Genomic DNA, 5312 nt, shown 5'->3' with positions numbered 1-5312 from the left:
ATGGGAGCCAGGTAACTTTTATTCCCCCTGGAAATTATAGTATATGTTTGGGAAGCTTTTCAGCATGATAGCTCATTTTGAGCATATCATTGCATTGAAGGCAATCCAATTCACTGAGATGCTTTACAGTTTCAATGTGTGAATTCACACCAGCCTCCTCCAAGCTACTAGTAGGTGATGCTGCCCATGATGAAGATAGCCAACAGAACAAGCACAACATGCTCTGCCCAATATTGGACAAACCCAGTAAGAACATCACATCAATTCGAATCAGCTCTTTGGCTGAAATAATCCCAGGTGCTGAGCAACTGTCCAGTGAAACCAGCAAAATCTGGAGTACAGGTTAATGTCAGGCTAACTTTCTACATCAGTACAATCTGGATTCATACTGGGAAGCTTGTGAGGGGTTTTGTGGACTACTCTTTTACACACAGTTGTTATCCCTCCTGACCCCTTCAAGGCATTCACTGTCTCACCAATGGGAATGAGATGGTGGAGGTACCTTGTGAGATGGGTGGATGACCTGTGGAGCTGATCAGCGGTGGGAAGGATGTAGTTTCCCTACTACACCCATAGAACAGTGTTCCACAAAAATCAGTTATGGCTCTGGTCCTTTTCAGCACTTTTGTTTCTGAACAGCTTAAGTACATGGTGGGCCTTAATTTGCTGGCCCTCTGGCACAACAGGAGCTGGACAGAGCTGTCAGAAGGCCAATCCCACCAAGCTGTCACTAGTGTTCAGGTGAGATCTGGCTGTTGGCTGAAGGATAGGTGAACTTACTCTAGACCTCAGGCAATTACAGGGAGCAGAAGGTGGCATTTCATTGCAGATGACTTTCCTGAATTTAAAGTATATTTCTGTAGTCTGTTGATTTGTTGGAGAACTCCTCAGCAACTCCAGATTTTTTCACAGCAGCCTCCCTGTTCCATCATCTCCAGCAAAAGAGAAGATATTGTTCCATCTAGGCAGGTAATGGTGTGGTATCAGGTATTTGCAACTCTGCCATTTCCCAGACAGCACCAACAAGATGTATGTGGCCCAGAAGTCTTCCATGTTTGGCAGCTCTAGCTGGGACTGGTCTTTGCAATCAATCTTCTCAGCAGCAATCTACTGCAAGTATTGGGAGATGTCTCCTTGCTATGGGACCTTGAACCACATTTTATGCCTCAGTTCTTTTATTCAAGATATTGCCTGGCCTGGGTCCCTGCTGTGGGAGGCAGGGTATGGCTGACGGTTGCTTAAAAATGTAGCATGTGTTTGCAAAATAAATCCTGCCTGGTGGGAATCAGGTCAGAACTTTCTGAAGGGAAGGTCCAGAACTCTTCATTGAGCTCTCCTAGCATCACTGAAAACCTTGCTGCCTGCTGTGCCAAAAGCCAGGCCTCTTAAAATTTCTTTTGGTTTTGGTTTTCTTTTCATGCTTCCCATAGCTAAATAGGCAGTAATCAGTAATATTAAAACAAAAAACCCCAAACAACCCCACTAAAATTTGCCAAACCCACACTTGGGAGTGTGTCCCTGCTCCTGGCTCTATCCTTCTGCACACTCCTTTGCCTCAGCTCTGGTACTTGTCTGAGTCCTTGGTGCAGTGGTTCAGGCCACTAATCCAGCAGAAAACTAACCCAGCAAAAAAACAGGTAGAATTTTGGGCTTTGTTTACTTTTTGTTGGGTTGGTGAGCTGCCTTTTCTCCCAGAGGGGCCAGGTGAGGATCCAGAGCTGAGCTGTGAGAGGCAGAGGGACTGCACAGCCTGGAAGATATTACAGCAAAGGGTTGTATTTGCTCAGCCAGCTTTCTAGGCTGTTTTCTTGGTGCACGTCAGGAAGGCGCTCGACACAGGGGCCAGGTGCAGTGTGTGGGGCAGAGGCCACTGCAGGAGAATTTTGGCAGTGGCAGTTCTGGGGGCGAGTCGAAACTTTCCCTATGGGGGTTATGTTCACCCATTTGCTACTCAGCCCTCCTCTGCTTCCAAAAGCATGCTGCGAGTGCTAGGATAAAACCTTCAACCCAGCTGTCTCTCAGCTACCAAAATATCTCCTTTGCCCCTTGACCAGCTGTCAAAACTTTCCTGGCCTTCCTAGAACAATCGTCTTGGGGAATGTTTCTCTTGGCCAGTGAGAAATTGGAGGGATGCTCTGGAGATGACTAGCAGGACTGCACATTTGATGCCCAGTGCCTGTCCTAAGCCAGCTGCTAAACAGCCTATCCATCACCTTGGTAATGCTCCCTGCTTGGTGTTCACTGTAGGATGAAATTGTGGTTCGAGGAAGAAAGTATTTCAGAATAAAAAAATTGTGCAACTCAAGAGCCAAGAAAAAAAAACCTTAATTATTCAACTAGTTTAGAACACTTGAAAGTATCCCTAAAAATAGGTGAGAGGGAGGTTTGTCAGCTACAAAGAGATTATCCTGCAGTAGTATCGCTTGTCTTATTTTATGATGATGCTACAGAATACAGTCCCTCAGGTAGCCTCATTAATGTTTATGAATGAACCCCTTGTTTTATGTTTTTGGCTTTAGAAAGTAGAAATAGGGCAAGAGGCTAATAAGACTGGTTTTACCATATATGCTTTGGAGAGCCCAAGGACACGGGTGTAAGGTCTCCATAAGCATATGGATAACAATTGGATTTTTGGCGCTTGCTAGACTGGCTGAGATGTACCCTAAGGGAGAAATCCAGCCAGGACTTTGGCTAAAATCCTGGGTGAAATTCTGCACACTTCCCAGTGGATTTGTCAGCAGGAGGTTGGCACTCTGTGTTTCATCAGTCGTTTTGTTTTGATCTCTTCCGGCAAAGGCAACCTGTGACCATATGTTGTTATAGCCATAAGCGCTTCCACGGGGCAGTATCTGGTAAACCCTGCTGCCTGACAGCGCCTCAGCCCAGGGTGGAGGCTTCTTTTCACTATCTGTTCTTTAAAGAGGGCAACTGTTTCTTCTGGCTATCATAATAGTGTGGCAGTTACGCCCAGCCCATAACAGTATGGGGTGGTTTCTGAGTCTTACCACTCCATCCTTAAAAATAACAGCTCTTTTCTCCGAGCCAACCAACAGTTGTGGTCAGCCACTAATACCAGTTTAACCATTTGGCAGCTGCCCTATAGGAAATATCTCTTTCAAGGGAGCCAAAGGAGCCTGTGGCCCCAGAGCCACGCTGGGCTGGTTTCAGTCAGCAGAACATGTTTACAGATTTCCTTGTGTGCAACCAGCCTCTTTAATAACAACCAAATCCTGGAAAGTTAATACCAAACAAATTGTGGAAGTATGTTAGAAAGAGTAACTCAAGTTGATCCTTTCGGCGTTTTATTTCCTGAACGAGCGGGCAAAGCTCCGTTCCTCCCCACCAACATGCAGTTTCTCGCTCTGTAGTTCCTTTTCCATCCATCGCGTGTTGGGACTGTCAGCAGAGTTTACTTTGGGCTCGGTTCCCTCCCTGCTACGCGCAGAGTACTAGCCGGCTCTACAAACAGCGCGCTGCGACTGGAACCGCCCCTTACACGGCTTTAGGACAGAAATCAGCAATAAAGGGTCAGTGCTACTGTCGCCCGGGGTGCTGCCCCAAATCCCTGTGGCTCCGCTGGACTGGCTGCGGGGCTGACTCTCCGGCGGGGCAGCGGCGTGCGCGGCGGGTGAAGCTCCCCCCGGGGGTCCCGCTCCGGTCGGGGGGTCCCGCGGGGGAAGGGAGGCGGGATCCCCGCACCGAACTCTCGGCGCCCTCCGCGCTCCCCTTTTTTTTTTTTCTCCTTCCCCCCGGCGGGCGCTTCGTTTTGAATGAATGACCTCACCCGCGCCCGCCAACCGCCGCGCGGCCGCGCTTAATATTCATGAGGCGCCGCGCCAATGAGCGGGCGAGGAGGTTGTTTTAAACGGCAGAGCCCCGCAGCCAATCAGGCCGCTCTCGTAGGCAGCCAACGCGAGGCTGAGCCGCGCCGAGCCCCGCGTCGTGCCCTGCGCTCCGCTCCTGTCCACACTACCGCGAACAATACAGGTACGTGCAGCCCCGCCGCAACTTTTCGGGGGGCGGCTGCCCCCTGCCCGCCCCGCCCTGCCCCCGCGCCTTCGCCCCCTTCTGCCCTGCCTTGCCCCCAGCCTGCCTTTTTTTTTTTTTTTCCGCTTTTTTGCCCCCCTTTTTTTTTTTAATCGTGTTTTCTGTTTCTTCCGTCCTCTTGAGTTTTGGCGTGGTTTTTTTTTTTTTTAATCGGAAAAAAAAAATCGGGGAAAATCACCTAAAACTTTGTTTCCCCCCCCCCCCCCCCCCCACTCCTCGCCGCCTCTCTCACGCGGGGATCGGCGGTGCCGGGGCAGATGCTGCGCGCAGCTGGCGGGGCGGTGGGCAGCGGGCGAGGCGCAGCCTTTGCCCCCCGTCCTCCTCCCCTGCCCCGCCGGGAGCTCCCCCCGCCGCGGAGGGGCCACCTGCCCCCCGGTGCAGCCCCCGTAGCTCCGCGCCGGGCTCCCGTGCCGCCGAGAGTAATATGGCTGGTGCAGCAACTACACCGGGACTAACTCCTCTTCTCCCCCGCATGGGCAGGGATTTTTCTCTGCCGCCTCCTAATGTCGCACGGCAAAACGCGCGGCGCCCTCGGCTTTTATGTGCCCCCTTCCCCGGGTGGGCTCGGTGGGGCTGGCGGCGGTGGGAAAGTTGTCGGCCGTGCGCAGTGCCGTGCCCGCTGTTTATTCTGCATTAATATGGCTGTCGCTTTAGCATCTGACAGGGATAAACCCTGCGCGCTGCGCCCGCCGGTCCCGGCCAGGCAGTTTTTTTCTCGCCGCCGACGCCTCCAAACTCCCCCGATCCCTTCGCTTCTGCCTCCGCTGCTCTTCCCCCACCCGAGAAGGTGTCTTTGGTGGGGCTGCGCCCGCGGCGGGGCCCCGCATCGCCTTCTCCCCGCGCCGCGCCGCCCGTGCTGTGGGCATTAATATGGCTGGCGCTGGAGAGCCCCGGCGAAGGGAAGAAAGACGTGTGAGCGGCACGGCGATGGGGAGGGGGGTCGCGGCGGGGAAAATCTCCTTCCCGGCGCCCCGCCGGGGGCTCAAACCTTTCGCTTTCGCCCCGGCTCCTCTCCCCCCACCTCCTCGTGCCCTCGGACGGGCGCCCGGGGGCTGCCCCGGGGCTCCCCGCACTCTTTTTCTGGCGGCGCGGAGGAGCGTAGCGGCGGCGGTAATGGCTGCACGGGAGCCTTTGTTAGAGAGCGCTGCGCTAGGCGGGGGCGGGGGGGGGGGGGGGCTCCCGCCCGCGCCCCGGCCCCGCCGCCCCCGTCGCCCGCCGGGGGGCCAGCGGGGAGCCCCTTCGCGGCGGGGGCGGCGTTTTGGCGG

The 5312-nt window shown here is 53.9% G+C and overlaps 1 protein-coding gene across 1 annotated transcript in view; it reads left to right on the top strand.

Moving 5' to 3' along the window:
* Positions 1-3854: 3854 nt before the first annotated feature.
* Positions 3855-5312, top strand: part of HMGB3 (high mobility group box 3) — a 6480-nt gene continuing 5022 nt past the window's right edge. The window contains exon 1 of the mRNA XM_027645401.1: positions 3855-3987. The gene's annotated coding sequence lies outside the window, so the exon portion shown is untranslated. The remainder of the gene's footprint in view (positions 3988-5312) is intronic.

This window comes from Corapipo altera, unplaced genomic scaffold (assembly GCF_003945725.1).
Source record: "Corapipo altera isolate COAL_440 unplaced genomic scaffold, ASM394572v1 65, whole genome shotgun sequence".
NCBI classification, from domain to species: domain Eukaryota; kingdom Metazoa; phylum Chordata; class Aves; order Passeriformes; family Pipridae; genus Corapipo; species Corapipo altera.
Note: the sequence above shows the minus strand (reverse complement) of the source record. Positions and strands in the feature narration are given on the sequence as shown.